This window comes from Seriola dumerili, unplaced genomic scaffold, assembly GCF_002260705.1.
Source record: "Seriola dumerili isolate Sdu_G_001 unplaced genomic scaffold, Sdu_1.0 BDQW01000216.1, whole genome shotgun sequence".
Taxonomy (NCBI): Eukaryota; Metazoa; Chordata; class Actinopteri; order Carangiformes; family Carangidae; genus Seriola; species Seriola dumerili.
Window position 1 is genome coordinate 1,751,929 of NW_019174471.1, and position 18,453 is coordinate 1,770,381.

Sequence of the window (18,453 nt, forward strand, 5' to 3'; positions counted from 1 at the left end):
TGTACACCTTGTGTTTCTTTCTTCCAGATTTGACATCCAACCTCTTTTCCTCTGTTCTCCCCTACAGCTCCTGAGGACGCTGAGAGACCCTCCCCCCAACATGAAGCCAAAGACCAAAACACTGAACTTCATCTGGAATCACTGCATTATTCTTCCAACAAGTGTATACACATATGGCCTGAACTTTGTAGCTACGCCTTCAAGCCTCTGGCTGTACAAGCAACTAAAATACGTTAGTTATGAAGACACTCCTGTGCTGCTGTACAGGTGATATTGTAAAGAGGACGGTCTAGACCTGCTCTGTATGAAAAGACGTCTTTGTTTTGAATATTTCTCTGGGATTCCTTCAGTTTTAGCAGATTGTGGCTTGTGAATTGGCTGATTGGGACAAAATATAATCTCCCTCTTAGTGACACTGTGATGTGCAGATGATTGTAATGCTCAACCACTGAGCAGTGTATTTACCACATCTTGGTGGGTAAAAATGATGCTGTAGTTTTTTTTGTTTTTTTTTGTTCAGCAAATAAGAGCTGAGAGAAGCAATAGCTTCTGATTCTCTGCCTATGTTTGTTCTGTATTGTTTTTACTCATTTTTCTTTTTCTGTGTCTGCAACAATTTCAAAAAGCCACTAACTCATCAGCTTCTCAAATGTTATTCGACACTGGAACAGCACTGGCGTCTTTGGCTCAGGGCAGGAACGGCACAGGGAGGAGGTAGATACAAGTGTTATTTTTGCCTGATGCTGCAGGCGAGAGTTAGAGTTCACTTATGTTTACTTTGTTTGGTAAAACACCAGTTAAGTTTTATTTTTAATATATTCAGCCTGAGATGGAAATGCTTGAATTTATAGTAGTAAAGTGGATGATTCGTGTTGACTCTGTCAGCTCTGTCGTATCCATATTAGCACTTCTGACTTCCTGTATTCAAGGGCAATGACCTCCTGTTATTGTACAGAATATAAAGTCACAACAGTTTTAGATGTTTTGCTGAAACGAACCTTTTCAAATGCTTATTATGCTTCACCACTGAAAGTATTAATGATGGCTTAATGTTGGGAAGTCATTGAAATGACTGTGTAAGTGCCTGTACAGTTTGTCCAGGTTACAACAGCATGTGTGTACATATGTTTCCAACGCCTACAGCACTGCACGGTTTCCACAAGTTTTCTGCTGCCTCAGTTCTCAATTTTTAATTCTAGACATAATAAATTGAAACTTGAAACCTTTTTGTGGTGCATTTATTTACTAACAGGAAAGCATGTGAATAGAGTCAGGAATTTTTATTTTTTTAAGATGTGGGCTTTTGAGAATAAATATAAAAGGCCTTGAAACTACCAATCAAAAGCTGTCATTTTTTCTCTCCTTATGATTTCCTGACAAAAGCGTGGTTAAACAATGAGCTCTGCATGGTGTCTAATTTCGATCATTTTTATATCCCAAAACATACACATTATCAGCCTTTAAATTTAACTAAACAAGACTGGAGGTCATTGAAATGAACAATGCTCCTGCCTGTCACTTCCCTCATTACACCAACAGGGTGTGCTTTAACGCAAATAGTCTCTGATAATACACAATTAGAGGTGATGTGATTACATTACAAAGTAAACATTCATACATTATTCTGTGATAATGTAAACTCGCGGTCTTATTGCCTGAGGCTGATTTCAGTGTTCCTATATGTGTTCCTGGATCATCCCGGCGCTAAATCATTCATGAACCCGGCTGGATTCTCCCTGTCATAATTACCATACACAGCTCGGCTGAGGACAAGCGGGTGCATCTTTACATATGTATCATACAAAATGTAATTATTATATATTATGTTATACGGTGTTAACAGTATGAAAATAAAAGTGCTGTCAAATAATGCCACGTTATAGGTGAATAAGGGGGACTCAATCAAAAGTGAAATTTAAACTATTCCAGGTGATCTCCTGAACCCCGGGTGTCTGCGGTTAGGAAGCCCAGTCGGGGCCGGTGAGATGTTGAGCCGGGAGGGGTCGTGGGGTCTGGACGCCTTCTATCAGTGGTGACATAGGCGTAGAGTGGGAGCGACAGCGTCTGCTGGGTTAAAGACCACAACTACGACAAGCTGAACGGAAACTTGCTGACTAGAACCGGAATTTAGTCGATTTTACCTTCATAATAAAAGCCTACAAAATAGATAAAACGTATGGGTACACAATTAAATTAAAAGTGGAATTAGATTTCATATGGAGACAAAAACTGAAAATTGTATTGCAGCATAAATGACGATGTAACCGCAGTCTTTAAAATGCATTGTTAGCCTTTGAAGTATGCTGTGTACTGGTAAAATTGATTTTTGATTAAGTTGTAGCATAAACGTCTTTTATTCGCCATGCATGTGTCTGGAGTGAGTTTAAATAATTATAGGATGGCGTAATATGAAACTGAAATCCTTGAAGAGAAATAGGTCACAACCTTATGGTCACAACAAGCAAACATACATCAGGATTTGTGTGAATAATATAAGGGAATCATTGCAAAAAGTAACACAATATTGTGTATCATTGTTTGGATATAGCCTAAATGTGATAAGTTTTATTCATGCTTTTATTATAATAAAAATGTAGCAACAACCAACACACGCATATTGACCCAAACTCCTCCATTCCCTGAACAATTACAGAAAATAATGAATGTCTAAAGGATAAAAAGGTTAATGTATATGCTAATAATTTAATAGAAATATATTTGATTTAGCTATTCTATTCGTTATTCTCACTTTGCTATACTGTTTTAATCTCAACCCACATACGAATACTTCAGGCAGCTTTAACTTTGAAAGCTGTGACCGGATGTGCCTTATGTTAACGCGCCGAACTCGACAGCGTGCAGAGAGGCGGGGGATTGCGAACAAACCGACTGACTGGAGGTCTGCGGCGGACTCAGTCGGAGCAGCCGACACTGAAATAGGTGGGAAAAGTTGTTCCTGACCACCTCTCCGGTCGACACGGAAAAGAGAGAGACGCCGCCGGAGTTTTTAAAGGTGGGTATGTTTCATTTTTGTGTGGGGCTTTTCCGTCGCCCGGTCAGCGAGAGGCTATTGGCTTCTGTCGGAGTTACTTTGTTGCTATGCACGCTGTTGCAGAGCGGAGGGTTTGTGTCCGAGTGAACCTGCAGTGTTTCTATCCAGGCACGAAGCCTCTGCGAAATTTCACAGAAATGTAACGAACCGGTAAAAATAACCTAAATGTGAACGTTGTTTTTCGCTCGTGCTTGTTTTAGACACGTTAACAGCTGGGTAATTAAACATTCCACGTGATTGCATCAATCTGTGAGGCAAGCACCTACAGATTTGTTGAGCTTATTTCCTCGCGGTGTGTTTGGCTATTTGTCCCCGTTCAGGGGGGTCTTCCTCCGGCAGGCATGTCCCTGCCCATCCCTCGCTCCTGGGAATCCTTGGTGATGTCGAATCTGAGCCCTTTGTTGTAAATGCACATGGATTAAACTCCTTTGTGTTGTATTTCTGCAGTCTCTGTGGGGCTGGAAGGGACCCTGCCCCCCACCTATGCCCCCCCATCCGCCCCCAGGCATGCTCTGGCCGCACAGACCTCACAATTTGTACACTCACGCTGCTTGTTTTCAGAGCTTCCACGGCGCGCTGTAAGAAAAGAAAAGTGTTTGCATGCAGCGCTGATCCACATATGCAGCAAATAGCAGGCGCAGATGGAGTGAAATGCAGCAGCACATGTTGGAGTGGATGCTGCTCGGCCACATCTGTTTTGAATGAAGCACAGGGACAAAGGCAGTCCGAGTCTCAGGGTGTTTTGCTGCTACAGTGGCTGGTCTGCAGATGTAGGCAGACAAAAGCATAGAGGTCGTGATGTTTGTCTTGATGCATGCATTGGTTGTCTGCCAGCTACACCCTGCACTATGAGTGCTACATTATAGTGCTTTACCATAACGCCAATTATGCAAGTATATATTAGAACTTAATGGCACTGATTTGTTCATGTTGCTGGTTTTCAACAGCAGCATTTCACTCCTTGCCCATGTGGGCAAAGAGCTCAAACATTTTATTTAGTAACATTATTTTACCCAAATAATTATGATTAAGATTTTTTCCCCCCAGGAAATGACACCTGCAATCAGATTTTTATTATGGGTGGTGTTTTCGGTAGAATCACATATCTGCCTATGGAAGGCATAGGATCAAATTTGCAGCTGGAAATAATAGCAGCAACAGAAACAATTTACTTATTGTCATGATGCTAGAACAGGTGAAGATGTGAAGCTTAAAAGTTAGTAAATTAATTAAAGATAATCCAATAGTTATGTTAGGGAATTAATATAAAATCCTGGCTAAAACAGTACGAACAAGTGTGAGTACGTACATGAATACATGACATCCTCTTCAAGGACCCCAGGAAGTCCTAGGGTCCCACTTTGGGAACCAAAGATCGATTCCCAAACAGAACAGTGGGACATCGTCAGAGCTTCGGACCACTTAGACAGACACGCAGTAGCTGTTCAGTCACCGCTGCACTGAGCTGTGGCAGCTTGTTACTAAACATGAGCGCCGTCCTTTGAGTCCCCACAGAGCAACAAGTTGACTGCTGCTCTCCTCTGAGACTTCACTTTACTCTGACTCCATGCAGTGACGGGGATTCATTTGCAGCAAAATTTACTCTCTGGTCCTCTGGCAGAGACGCCACAGCGCATGAAATAGAGAGCGGGAGAGTGGAGTTGTAAGGCCTTCGCTGTATTGTGTCTGTGGAGACGGTTTAAATTTATAGTTAACAGTGATTTTTTGTTGTTGTGACTCAGTGTGGGCCGCTGCCAAGGTGAATGATGTCATGCCTGATTTCGAGCTAACTACTGTCTGGTTTCGGAGGTTTCCTGGGGTCTTGACATGCCTCCAAAAAAAAAATTTAAATTCCTTATGCTTGTCTTTTTTTTTCCAGTTTAGTGAACAGGTCTCTGACACTGTCTTTGAATCGTGTCTGGTTACAATTGTGTTTATCTGGGACCCTTAATCTTTTGCCTGCAACTTCAGATGCTAATGCTATGAAGGAGGAGGCTGGTAATCCAACAGATAAAGTTATCATTGTACAGATTATCAGAGTGACATTCTCACACCACGGCACCACAATGTCACTTATTACAGGTTTTATCCTTTATCAGAGAAAACAGCACACACAGCTAAAATCACACCAGAGACACTGGCCATATTTATGTCAGTGGTCGCAGTGACACTGTGAACTTCCTGCGACGAGGTCGGGACCGTTGCCGTCATGCAGCATCACTGATAGTGCCGTTATCATGTGCGTGACTTGAAGCTCTGACAGGCTCCTGACTACATCTCTGGCACCTCTGGTGATAGTGATTCCTAGCACACACACAAATTATAACAGACGGTGACTGTTTCTTGAGAGACAGTCATTCATAAAGGCTTGCACATGTGTTTGTTGACATCATGGCTGAAGCTCGTACCGGGACAGGCCCAGACTTGGCTGCTGTTAGGCAGGCGCACACGCTAAAAGCCCTGGCGTGATGTAACACTGTGTGTGTGTGTGTGTGTGTGCTTCATGGTGTTGAAACAGATAAAACAGAAACTATTTAAGCCCATTATGAACACGCAACCCATCTCCCTCGCTGCCTCAGACGGCTCTCACCACCGTAAATCTATTCTGGGTTCATAGCCGTCTGTCTGAGCCTCAGAGCGTGTGTTCATATTCCTTTACATAAGGATGAACCCCTTATAGATTCAGTGGCGTGTTCTCACGCCTCACTAAAAGCACCTGCTTTTACCGCCTGCACTTCCAGGATGTCAGTCCACACCGGCTTCTATTTCAGGGAGGAAGAAGGGGAATTTGATATGAGGGGAGGCGCGGCTCAGTAGCAGCTCCTCTGCAGTGGGAGCGCTCCGGTATTTATTTAGGTTAACTGATGAAGGGATACTCTCTGACAGACGGATCAATGACAGGCCTCATCCCAAAACAACCCCTACAGGAATGGCAAGGGCCCAGCTGTCCTCTGACTCACACACACACACTGACTGTGTATGAAATATTGGGAAGATCACCCCGAGCTTTTTAAAGCGTTCTGACTGTGTCTTGTAACTGCGGTAATGAGTAATAATGTCAAACTGCAGAGCAGGACTCGATGCAACGACACACACTTTATTTTTGGATGCAGTCTCTGAGGGAATGTAAGCTCCACGGAGTCATTGTAGTCGTTAGATCGCATGCAGCAGGTTCAGCGTGTGCAGTCGAGTTGTCATCACCTTTAGTTCTGCAGAGGGTGATCAGGTTACCAGGCTGGATATCCTTAGCTGTGGTATAGGTTGCCAGAACAATCAGTGTTGACTGTCTGTTGTGGTTTTTGACGATCAGAAGGTGGAGTCGCCCTGTGGCGTTCTTCACTTCGACTCACCAGTAGAGCATGTCTGTCTGGACGTAGATCCTGTCACAATGTGGGTGTTTTTTACAGCAGGGGCACTTTGTGGCTGTGGTAATCAGGTGAGTAATAAGGTGAGGTTTTTACCATGAAGTGGAAGCACGTTTGTGTGGTTTGAAGGGTGTATCTTCATGTGTGTGTGAGTTTGCTAAAGGTCTTGTGCCTTTAAAAATATAGCTTGTGACATTTAGCCAAAAGATTAAAAAATGTCTCATTTGTCTTATCTCCTGCAGCCCAGGAGTTACTGCAGACAGACATGAGGAGCCCTCCAGGCCTGGGTCGCTGAACAGTTGAGGTCAGAGTTCAAGCGCTTGTTCCAGCAGTCATGGCTGACAGAGAGGGGCTGCCCATCGCCCCGGGCCAGGTCTACATCGAGGTGGAGTACGACTACGAGTACAAGGCCAAAGACAAGATGGTGGCTATCCGCCAGGGAGAGTGCTACATACTGGTGAGGAAGACCAATGAGGACTGGTGGCAGGTGAGGAAGGAGGAGGGCACAAAGGCCTTTTATGTTCCGGCGCAGTACGTCAAGGAGGTACGCCGGGCGCTCATGCCCCCCCAGAAACCCACCCTGAGGGCCAAGCCCACTGTTTTGGATATTTGCCGGGCGTCCAATGAAAACCTCAACAGACCCCAGCCGGAAATGTCCAGCTTTGGGCGTCCGTCACCTTCCTCCACCCCTTCGCCGTCCTCTGATCGCGTCACACCCCCAGTTCTCCCTAAGGATGCTAACCAGAACATGGGGAGTCCCCATCACTGCAAGGTGGTCGCCGAACTGGTACTTCTTCACAACAACAACAACCATCACCACGCCAACAATTCCACGTTGCCACGGACACGGGCAGACTCGCCTCCGCTCAAAGTGGGAAACAACCATAGCAGAAGTCCAGACAGTGACAAGACCTCGCCACCGAGCGAGCTGCCGGGAGATGGGCTCAACAAGCTCCGCAACGATTCAGAGTCTGGGGACGAGCTGAGCAGCAGCTCCACAGAACACATGCAGGTAAGCTGCTACTTTACTCTGGTTAGAAACGGCGTCCTTCCAGATCTGCTCCATTTGATGCGTTTGTGATTTTTGTGCATTCTTGTGTATTTAAATGGAATAATCTGTAAAAATCAGCCAATGGTAAAGTTTGTAGAGACAACGAACACAATGCAAGGTAGCTCCTGTAGTTCTTTCTTTAGAGTACTGACTCCCATGAGCGCCACAAGTTTTGTCCTTCTCTGACTCTCACTAGTGCCCTTGGTTCTTTTCCTTTTCTTCCATTCTCCCTGGTTCATTTCTCACCCTCTGCTCATTTCATTCTGTCCCTCCTGGGCCAGCTGCAGATAACCGCCCTTGTCCCAATCTGATTCTGTCATATGGTGTGTTCAGAGATTGCGAGATCTTTTTCACTCACGGTTTCTTTGCAGTCATTCATCATCTCCAGCACAAGTCTGCCTCAAACAATTTTGTGCCTCATTTGCCAGATTTGCCGAAAGCAGCAACAGTTGCAGGTGCTTATTAAAATCTTCTACTGTTGCCCTTGAAGCAGAATTTGTCTGGCTTGTACAGATGTGCATTTTTAGGGTAGGGCGGCTGTTGCAGTCGGGTCATTAAAGACTAAATGGTCTGTTCACAGCTCCACTGTTAAATGAAGGGTGGTGTAAATGAGTCTTCAGGTACATTTAATACAAGGAAATACCAAACATAACCGCTTGGTTGTTGCTGTCACTTTTGCTTTTTAAGTTTACTGGTCTTCTGTTATTCCAGGAATGAATGCAAAGGCATTATTACACCCAAAATAATTCTTATATGTTATTGCTGTCTGCATAAAGTGAGGATGTTTTATATGGGGTCTGTTCCTGATGCAGGGATCCAAACTTCTGATGAGTCCTGATGAAAACATACAATGAATGTCCTTCCTCCCCCCTGTCCCTCCAGTCCCCAGACTGATAACTCAGGCCCCCCTGCCACTTCCATGATATCCGTCTCATCACCCACAGAAAGAGAGAATGAGTGAAGACTGCAGGAACTGGGGCTTATCCTTCCTCGTCTGCAGTGGAAGCAGATCAAAGTAGAAAAAGGAGGAGATTTCCAGACGGTGGGAGTCCAAGCAGCACTGCCTCCCTGAGCCATTTTTTTGGGTGGATGTATCTAGGCAGGGTCAGCTTGTTTGAAGGCTCCAAGTGCTGCTTGCGTTCTTTGTTCCACAGGCTGCAACAGCCTCCTCCACCGTGGAGCGAACAAAGAGACGGGCTTGAATAGAAACTAGGTCATATCTGCCGAGGATCAGTCTGTAGCCCCCAGTCGCCCCGCCGTGGGGACCACTGTGTGAGCGAGAGCGCGTGTGAGTGTGAATGCCATGTGTGATGCGCCATGTGAAGGACAGCGAAGTGAGAATGGAAGCATATCTTGCAGTTTACAACTTCAGAGCCGCACATGTAGGACCGCTAAATAGTTTGTGGGTCAGAATCGTTTTACCTCAAAAGGCCTTATCTATCTAAGAAATGGGTTGTTTGCTGTTTTGCCATCCGCCTTTGTCAACCTTTTTGAATTCATTTCATGCTTGTCAAATCACACAGGCCACAACATACACACATTTCACTCTCAGCCATTTACATTTGCATGGGCAGCTCTTTGGAGAGCTTTTTTGTCAGGCTACAGTAGTGGCTGGCGGGGCGGATAAGAAACAGACAGCAGACAGAATTCAGCCAGAACTCCCTGTGAAGCCCTGCGCTGTCTGTGGTCGCCGGGGCAGGTGGAACCCACTCCCTTGCTCTTTGTGCCTTTGTGGTGTTGTGTTAGCTTGTCCTGTTTGGCCTGTTGCCAGGCGAAGTGAATGACCCTGCAGAAAACCCAATTCTTTCAACTCCTCTACTTCCACTGCTTCCTGTCATTGCTCGGGTGCAGGCAAGAGAGAGAGGATCATTTAGCGACAATGCTGTATTGTACCAGTTATTAGTGTTTTCTAAGCCTGGCCGATGCTGGGGACTGATACAGAGTTTAAAAAACTGATAACAACCTATTAGCTGAGTTTGATTTTATCAGTTTGGACGGTAAAAACAGTAAAAAATTTAATTTTGACTGGAAATGAAATAAATATCAATAACAACTACAAACACCTGTAAAGGAAATGAGAACTGTGACTTTTGTGTCTTCGTTTGGCATTTTTGCTTGAAAAATGACAAAAATTCTCAATTAATTATCAAATTAGCTGCAGATTTATTTTAAATTGATCAACTAATGAATTAATTGATTAATCATCACAGCTCTGTACTGATTACCAATCCAATAGTAGGCTTAGGCTGATATTCAGTATTGTAGTATATTGAGATGTTTCATAACAATAGTTAGTGGCAGCATCACTTATACCTGAAACATAAAATACAATATTATAATTATATTAAACCCCCTCACCATACACATTTGCATGATAAGCATAAACGAAAACAAAAGAAAAAAGTCAGATAATATTGAATAATATAAAGGACTTAAGACTTAATGAATGTAACTGAAAACAGTAACGCTGAATTTTATGATGACATTAACGAAGAAACTGTGTTTAATGTGGTTGGTCTACTTAATAAGATCATTATTGGTCCCAGTACTAATCGCTGGGTTGGATCAGTGCATCTCCAACTGGTGCTGAATGGTAGTGTAGCTGGTTAAACTACGTTAACTCAGAGAGCAGACCTCGGCATCTCTTCCTCTCCTGCTGTACAGTGTGATCGTCACTTTAGCAGACTGTGCTGTTAGGAGTCACACAGCAGAGGATTTCCACAGTGTGAAGATTGTGTTACTGAACTATGATTAGGACACACACACTTTTTAAATTTCTTTCTTTGGCTATTTTTGGAGTTTACTGTGGGGCAGCTGCTCTGCAGGCTCGCAGGACTGTATAGTAATTGGATGGAGGCCATTAAAGGCCCGTATTTTACACTTTATCTGAAATGTTGATCCATAAGAAGATATTGTTGTGGTTTTAAGAACCAAAAACCATCTCAATGTAGTTTTACATCTCCTCTCTCAGGCTTTTCTCTGGAGCTCTAGATAGATAGATACTTTATTTAACCCCTAGGGGAAATTAACGAAAGTATTAATAACAGGTTGGGCCAATCTGAAGAGAGGAGGCTCTGAGCCTCTCCTCTGATTGGCTGACTGTTTTCTGAGTGAGCCAATAGGAATATAGCAGATTTCAGGTAAACACTCAGAGAAACCATATCCTGCAAGTTTGGATGATGGATCCAGGTCCCTGCTTTGTTGTGACATCACAAAGTTACAGAAGTCCTGATGGCTGGTTTTAAGGCTCAGTTTCTGAATACAGGCTGTGTGCATTTCTCTGTGGACTGAGGCTTTGATACTTTCACAGTATTAATGTAGAACCTAGACCTGCTTTATGATCAAACTACACATGGACAGAGACCTTTATACTATATTGGACCTTTAATGATCTCTATGAGATCATCTCTTTTTCTAATTCCAGGTAGGGTATAGTGATAAGATGCATGAAAAAGAAAAAAACAAGTTGAAAAAAAAAATGTGGATAAGAAAATGTGGGAACCACTGGCACTAACTACAGCCCTCCTCTGTGTTACACATTAACTTTGTAAAGGAGACAAGGAGCTGCTGGATGAATGGACGGGTGGTTCGGTGGAGGGATCTGTTAGAAGGATTTGTCGCTCACACGTCTCCATTCGACTGCCAGCTGGCCACCTCCAATTGATTAGATTTGATCTCCGGGTGACGATGAACGTCCCCGCGCCTCTCCGTGCTTTCCATGTGTAATTTGCTTATCTGTGGGGCTCTGACGGCAGCAGAGGCCGAGGGTTCACTCCCCGCCTCCTCCTCAGCACCATGAGGGGCTGCTGGTGTTTGTGGTCACACAGCCGTCCTCCTGAATTGTATTCAGCCCCCCCCCCCCCCCCCCCCCCCCCCCCCCTCTCCTTTCTCCTCTAAAGGCACAGCTCTATGCTCTCAAGGGATTGGCAAAAATAAACCTATTTTCCTCACTTCTCAAGAACCTGGCAGTGGGATAGAGAGTTTATTTTCTTAAGTGAGTGTGGCAAACCATATGATTTTAGAGCCTGTTTTTCACATAAACATGTTGGGTTTCTCTACGGCTGTTCTGTTTTTAAGACTCTGTTGTGTTGCCTGTTTTAAAATTCAGCAGAACAACATGACCACATCGGCTCTGTCAACACAAAGAAACTTATTTGAGTCTGGTTATTCTGGAATAATTTTACTCATATCTCCTTAAGAAATGAGGAGAGTTGCAAGTCAACCTCTTGATGGGAAAAGGCTCCTTTTCTTTTCCGAAGAACAGTGACTTAACGAGTGGATGAGCGCTGCTCTGTAGGATTGTGTGACAGGCCAGATTGCTGTTTTCTTTCTCGGATGTGTCACTGAGGGGAAGACGTGGAGGCCCTGGAAGTTTTTGTGTCTGTGGCTTTGCACCGTGGAGCCCTGCTCCCACTCCCTGTCTGATTAGGAAGACGCTGTGAGGCCCCTCCACACACCCCCACCCTTTATACTACTTAACATAAATCGCACTCCAAAAGAAAGTATCAACCACTGCTGGACCCTCCCTTTCTTTCACCATTTCAGTTAAGTAGCTCCTCGTTCTCTGTAACATGCAGCGCTCCGTGTCAATAATAAAACCAGTAAATCCCTGAGATTACAAACTGGATCAGTCACTCCCCTAAAATAAGCCGTCTTCCTGCATCACATGTCTTGTTTCAGAGAAATCTCCTCAGAAGTCTGCCTCAAGGATGCCTATAGCCACAGTGACATAACTGGCTTGTAAATGTATCCGGACGGATTCTCAAAGGGTTTAAAAACAAAAGGAAGCAGCTGAGTTGGAGCCAGAGTCTGTCTGCCTGCAGCCTGCTGTGTGGTCTTCTTGCTAGCTGACAGTGCCTGAAGGAGGAGGAGGGAGAGAAGGGGTGGTGGTGGTGGTGGTGGTGGGTGTAGGGAGACAAGGACAAAGTGCGAAGGCCTGGGCCCTGACGGAGCCGCTGTAGCCCCCGAGGGACAGCAAAGACCCAGGAGCAGGAGGCCAGACAGATATGTTTTCATGTTTGGGTGAATCTGGAGATTAGCTGCAGCCCATGAGCCGTAAACCTCCGAAGGGCTGCCACGGTGAGATGAATGACTTGAAAGAGCAACATTACAAGGTCACCATTAAAGATGGAGGAGAGCATTAAAACTGGATGTCGTGAATGTCTGAACATCTGTTGAGATGGAGATGGATTGTTCATTGTGTGCTGTTGTTCTCTTTGCCTCTGTGAGCGACACATGCGCCCTCTGACTTGGTTCTGCTAATCCGTGTGTTTGCTAACTTGTGCAACAGAGCAAAGGCTGAAAATGTGTATCAGTAGCTCAGCAGTGTATTGAAATAGACTGCTATGTGGGGGTGGTTGGGACTACCAAGTGCCCTTTAAAAATGTATTCACTCCCAGAAAGATTTGATCAATTTACTGCTGTAGTGCTGCTATTTTGGTGCAGTGAATTGGATCATTAGTGTCCAGTGATGTGAAGTTTGTCCCATGTGAAGCAGAATGTGTGACAGTGTGGTGGCTGGTGAGAAAGCCTTTCTGTCCCACTTGTGGGTCCCTGGGAAGCTCTTCAGTTTACTGTACAGAAACGACCTGCCACAATAACCTGCTAATTACACGTTGCTCTAAATGGATTCTTTGCCTGCAGAGTCTCAAATTTGCTGCAGAGCACTCTTCACAGCCAATTTCCAAACAAACTGAAACCTTTGGAGGTAAGCACAAGAAAGTGCTTATTACATAATGTCCTCGTAAATACCACTGAATATGAGCACAGGCAGTAAAGTGCAACCGTCTCCTGTATGTTGCGCCCCGTAATCTGGAGCTGTACCGCGGGACTTACTCCCGGACCATCTGAAAAGGAGGCCCCTGCTTGTTTTCCAGTGCATACTTGACATTCCTGCCTCAGTGCCTACACACACACACACACACACACACACACACACACACACACACACACACACACACAGAGTCAGGCAACAGGCAGAGCTAAGTCAGTGAAGGTCTGCTTGACCCTCCAAAGTGAAGCACTGGACTTTTCAGTAATCTAATATGAAACTTGGGCAAATAGTGCATCTGCTGTGTTCATGTGAGAGCCTCTCTCTGTGTCTGTCTCTGTCTGTTTATCTGCCTGCCTGCATTCTTTCTGCCTTTCTTCTCCTTCCTCTGTCTGGGCCTTTTTAGTTTCTCTTCTACTTTTCGCACTCGCTTTGTCTCTGTCTCTGTTGCTTCCTCTTCTACCACTGGCCTCGCATTTGCCTCTGCACACCTGTCTCCCCCTTCAACCTTTCCACTGACTGATGTTGTCAGATGTGGTCTCAGTGAAGGGCAGGACAACAAGCGAGGAAACCAAGAACCCCTGTTCTGCACTTCAACCTGTGACCACCATTTCTTTTTTTCCCCCCTTCCCCACATCCATCCTGATCCGTGCCTATGTGATACAACAAGAGGATTAAACCCACAAGCCCCCAGGGCCTGAGCCTTCAAGACGACCACAAGAGCTGATGTTGACAAATCGGGCTTAGGGTTAAAGGGAATCATGTCTGTTGTGTAAGGTGCAGGATTTCACCTCTTAATTCTTTCCATGAAGTATGGGCTAAAGGTCAGACAGATAATGGTTTACTTCAATTCCATTTCTGTCATGTGTAGGTTTAAAGTGTAGATTTCTAAGAGCAGTAATTTTGGATTGGAGCAGCCAGCGATGCCTGCAAAATGTAATAAAATATTCAGTGTTTACCTCGGCTTTTTATTCTTGGCGCACAGTGGAAACCCCTTTTTGGAGCAGCGTGTCATCTGATACTCCCATGCACGTGAAATAGTTGAAGCTGGGGTAGCAGCTACTTAATGCTGCAATAGGCAGGACACCAGGCAGGCAGGTCACACTGCACATTGTCAGTGCTGATTAAATCCCCTCCTAACTCCCACTCCAAAACTGCAACAATTACTCAGGCCATGTGAGATGAGCATAATGAAATACATATTAGTTGTGGATGACATTAAGAGCTGCCAGATTCCGGCGAACCGGTGTTTATAAATCAGAAATTTGACAATCAGATCATTTCAGTGCAATTTGCTGTGATGAGTGGATTAGCGCACAAAGATTAAATAAATTCAGGCTTTCGTGGTGAGTCACATTGAACTTTAAACTGCACCACCGACCAGTTGCAAACCATCCTGACAGTACTGACCTTTGAGAGACTGCAGAGAACCAGAGTCCAAAATAGAGGAAGCTCTCATTTAACTGTTGCACTATCCAGTTTGATGCAGCTCCGCTCCACAGTTCTTTCCTCCTGTTATCCTGGTAGCCACAACCAACGCTACTCTATAGCCTGGCTCCAGACCTCTGAATCACTGCCCACATCTCCTGTTTGTTCAGTGATTCATATACAGTGGGTCTGTTGCACGCTTTTATGGGTGTTTCCCTACAAATCAGAGCTTTGCATGTAGGAACAGGAGCATCAGTCGTGGGACAGAAAAATGCTTGACAATGTGATGGGTGCAGCAGTGCAGGTTGTTGATGTTTCCCAGCAGCCACTGCTGTAGCTTGCAACTGAGAATGATGGGACATGTCTCTTATTACATTGTTAAGAGCAAAACACTGGACAGAAATCTGTTGACATGAACACAGGCTGAATGAAGGAAGTGAAATTAAAGAGTAGGTATCAGAGTAGGTACGACCTGGCTGCAAGTAATCACTACATCACCACGTCTTGTAGCAGCTATAAAAATTTGATAAAACTGTTTATCAACTGGTCCACAATAAACCAAACTGCAGGTACATTCATGTAGCTAAAGACCACAGCTGACAGGGGAGAGACTTTGTGATTCAGAGCTTCTTCTTCCTCGGTTGTAGTTCTCTCCGCTCCAGCGCGTGTGAAGCGGCTCCGCCTGTCAGCCTGTGAGGCAGCACGGCGTTTATCAACAGAGTGGATGACGGGGGTACATCACCTATTTAATTTGCTCACCCCCGCTCACTCTCTCCCTCTTCTTCTCCCTCACTCCACTGCTCACTGTGGTTCATTCAGTCCCACCCTCTCTCTCTCTGGGTCTGGCTGACTGCTGTAGCTCGGTGCACTGGGACAGCATGTACCCAGAGAAGGTAAGAACCCCATAGCTGGTCTGCTTTTGATAGCACACTGATTTATTTTCCTTGTGCTTCCTCCCTCTGGCTCTTTCCCTGCCCCGGCTGTCTGGGACGTTTCTGGTCCCAGTGTTGTTGCTCTAACCAACGGAGCCTGTGACATTTTACCTTGAAACATTCAGACTGACAGCACCAACTGTTGTGCGCTCTATTATGCGTTTGATATGGTGTTTGGCACGTGTGGGTGTTCTTGTTGGGGATTTATTTAGCAAGTAACTTGACCGCCCCCCCCCCTCGCTGTGTTATCCACAGAGGTCTGTGTTTGCATACAAGTGATGATGCTGAGGGAACCGGGCTCAGCGCGGGGTTACATAACTGAAGCTGGCCGCGTCTGGAGCCTTTTAAACAGCTGCTAGTCATTTTCCCTCCAGCAGCCTCCTGCTTTGGATGAGCGGACAGGTCAAGCAGCCATGCTTAGACTCGGCCCTCTGAGGACAGCCAACACGGTTTGGGGAACCGTTTCCTTTTTGTATCTCTTACACAGCTGTCTGTGTTAGATGTATGTGGCTATTAGCACGATGATGGAGAAGAAATTGCTTTCTAGGCATAAAAGCCTTTTTGAGCCCCGGCTGCATCATGCAGTGCTTTCTGTGTAGCGCGCCCTGTTTCCTATTTCTCCTATTACCTCTGCGTCCACCTCGGGGTATTGGAGTCAGCAGAGCGCTAAAGTGGATCGCTGCAGCTCCCCACAGTGCTCGGCTTTCTGTTTATTTCCCTCTCCTTCTTTTCGCACACACTTGTGTTTCTCCTGCGTAGGGACTGACTGAAACTTGACAGTTGCAGCAACCCATGATTTTATAGATGGAAGATTCCTCTCAGAATGTTTCTCATGTTGTCTCTCCAATAACTGTCTTGTGTTTCGCACCTTTTCTCTCCAGCATTCAAAACTGAACACAGGTGATGTGATTGAGGATGTTGTGTGGAAAGTCAGAGAGGCTCCTGTGCAGCTTCTTCTTTAATTTCCTTTCAGAAGAAATCGGCCTATAGCTGAGTTCAGCATGAGGACAAATCTGATCTGTTGGGTAATGAAAGTGCATCTCTCACCTTTTTGTCACACTCTGGGCCTCGTTCATGTTTTTCTGCTGCTCTTTGACTTGTTGTGCTCCGTCTTTTTTTGTGCAACAGCTTGTGTGTGTGAATGTAACAATTCGGCACATTACTGCAGATCAAAGACAATATTTGTGAGCCATCCAGCGTTTCTCTGCTTTCCTCAGGAGAGGTGCAGCTGCTGCTGGTTGCCAGCGTGTGGGAGGACCGGTGGAAGCATCGGAGCGTAGGCGTCTTCGAGCGTCAAGGGGCACGTATTGTCTCTGTCATGTGCCATTGCTATCAGTAATTACTTGGCGTGGCTGCCAAAGAGATATAGAATAAACTGTGCATCGATCAGAGCTGAAATAGTTCCGCTGGTGGTGGTCACATCAGTAGAGTGATGGGCATTTGTGATTGTTATTGTGTTATATTGTCAGTCTGCTTTTGTAGATCATTTGTATGCTGGTAGTTGAAGATGTGCTGCTGCTACAGTCAACCCTGTAATTTTTTATCAGTGAATTGACTTTCCAGAAACTGTGTTTTTGTCCTCAGAACTTTCCACTAGCAGCTGTCACTGCACAGAGATGCTGCAGAGTAAAACAAAGGGGATACAGAGAGAGCACACACTACACCACTGTGGATCAGTCTGGATCCTTCTGCCAGCTTTACAGCTCTGTACCCAAACAGTCATTTCAAACCAGCAAATCCAATTTTAACACAGCATCAACACACATGCTGCAACTGCACTCAGATGGGCTTTCAGCTCGGCAGGGAGGCTGCCGACCAAACTCTGCCTTTTGGGGATACAGTACATGTCTCTGTACATTTCCTCAAAGCTGGCCAGAAATAGCTCAGCGATATAACAGACCCACCAGGAGGCTGATCAGTGCTCTCTCCTGGACACGGAAGAGACTTCCAAGGCTAGAAGCCTCTCAGTGCCCTTGTGTCTGATTGGCAGAGACACTCCCAGTGTCCATTAATGAAATGGATATGCCAGAGGTAACGGATGTCTCTGTGTTCATGCTCTGGTGGCTCCACAACGCCATTGGCTGGTTTGATCACTGCTTTGTTTAGTTGACTGACAGCTTGTTGATTATTCTATCAGGGAGGGATTACAGAGTTTCAGTAATAAATGTACAGACCAGCTAGTGTCTGAAGCAGAGGAGCAAGGAGCAGCTTCACAAGCTGTAAATATGGAACCATTCTTCAGGAGACGACTTGGCTTTATATTTCTCTCTCTACCATTACCTTTTGAAGGATAACATCCTCTTACTTGAAACAGACCTTGGTCAGGTCAGCATTACCTAGACTGAACCTAGACTGAACAGAAGTTAAAACGTGTTTGGGAGCACAGTTGCTAACACTGTCTTCCAGCCTTGTGCTCCATTTTCTGTTGATGTTATTAGTTCCCTTTTCCATTTCACTTGCAGCAGTAACACCCCAGTTCTCCTGAAGGCTGAGAACTTACTGGAGTTCAATGGTGACACGCTGAATTGGCAGCTAAATTTACAGAGGTGTATTAATGAAAAAAACTTGGAACTGGTCCCTTTAAGCATGTAGCTGACCTAGTGTTCGCTGTTTTTACATAACCTGCTCGCAGGAAGACAAACATGGTGATTAGAGCTGCATGAGTATGAAAAAGTACTTAGAATTTAAAACTGTAACATGTATTAACACAACACAAGTGATTAGTAACATGATTATAATATAATAGGCTCAGCTCATCTCACTTCTGCAGCTTCTCTCTGTTTTGTCTAAGCGGGAGCCCAGGCAGAGATTGTTTTTACTGCTACTAGAGGTTACATAGACTAAATCTGCTCTGC